This window comes from Phalaenopsis equestris, unplaced genomic scaffold, assembly GCF_001263595.1.
Source record: "Phalaenopsis equestris unplaced genomic scaffold, ASM126359v1 Scaffold191010, whole genome shotgun sequence".
In the NCBI taxonomy this organism is placed as follows: Eukaryota; Viridiplantae; Streptophyta; class Magnoliopsida; order Asparagales; family Orchidaceae; genus Phalaenopsis; species Phalaenopsis equestris.
The window spans coordinates 1-866 of NW_018210959.1; the positions used below are offsets into that span (position 1 = coordinate 1).

At 31.4% G+C, this 866-nt stretch overlaps 1 long non-coding RNA gene across 1 annotated transcript; it reads right to left on the reverse strand.

The window, feature by feature from the left end:
• Window positions 1-91: 91 nt before the first annotated feature.
• LOC110034597 lies at window positions 92-562 on the reverse strand. The gene is made up of 3 exons (XR_002295073.1): window positions 485-562; window positions 295-345; window positions 92-202 (listed from the first exon to the last, which is right to left on the reverse strand). It is a non-coding gene; the product is annotated as an uncharacterized LOC110034597 (long non-coding RNA).
• Window positions 563-866: the final 304 nt, after the last annotated feature.

Here is an 866-nt window from a genome sequence, read left to right on the forward strand (position 1 = left end):
TAAAAAGCATCACAATAAATGCTGCAAATTTACATATAAAGCAGATTTGTTGATGCAAGATGAAAAAGCATTGCAAACCTTGGAACGTTGGTAGTAGTGATCCTAATGTGAGTTCTGCAAACTCGACCGAGCTAATTTTCCACTTCCCAGTGTTCTCAGCAATAACTGGTTCGGCAATTTCCTTGATCATTTTGCAAATTGCCTAGAAAGCAAAAAGAAAGGATCATAAATACTTCATGGAGGTTATAGTTTATTGATCTGATAAACTTCCTTCAACCTTGTATATTTTCTCACCTTGTCCAAATAAGGCCACATCATTTCTACAAACTTGTTTAACCAATTAACCTAGGAAAAATACAATGGGAGATCAGCTTCCAAAATGTAGATAAAAACTGCAAAAAAAATTATTTTAAGAAAAATCTAAATATTTGACAAGTAATTATCAAAGCGTTCATTCAAAACATTAAACCATGTAAAAGCCTACTCCATCATAATCTGGATTTTTAACACGTATAGGGAATTCAGGAAGCATTCGCTCCAATGAATTTGAATAATATTCAACCAGTGGCCGTAACCTTGGATCCTGATGAATAGAAATTAAAGATGTTAAATGAGAGAAATGAGAGAAAGTATTACTTCGAGAATTTATAGATTAATACTCCGTTTTATTAAATCTGATTCTACTAAGCAAAAGCTAATAAAAGAGGAAAAAAATAGCAGAGATCAAAGATAGTAACGGCTTAAGTATGTGCATCAAGATTGCACAAATCATGCTTTATGTTAACTGCAATTATTCACATTTAAGTAAACCTAGCAAATTATCATTTTTAAACACATAGTACTCAAATTTTTAATATCACATCAAA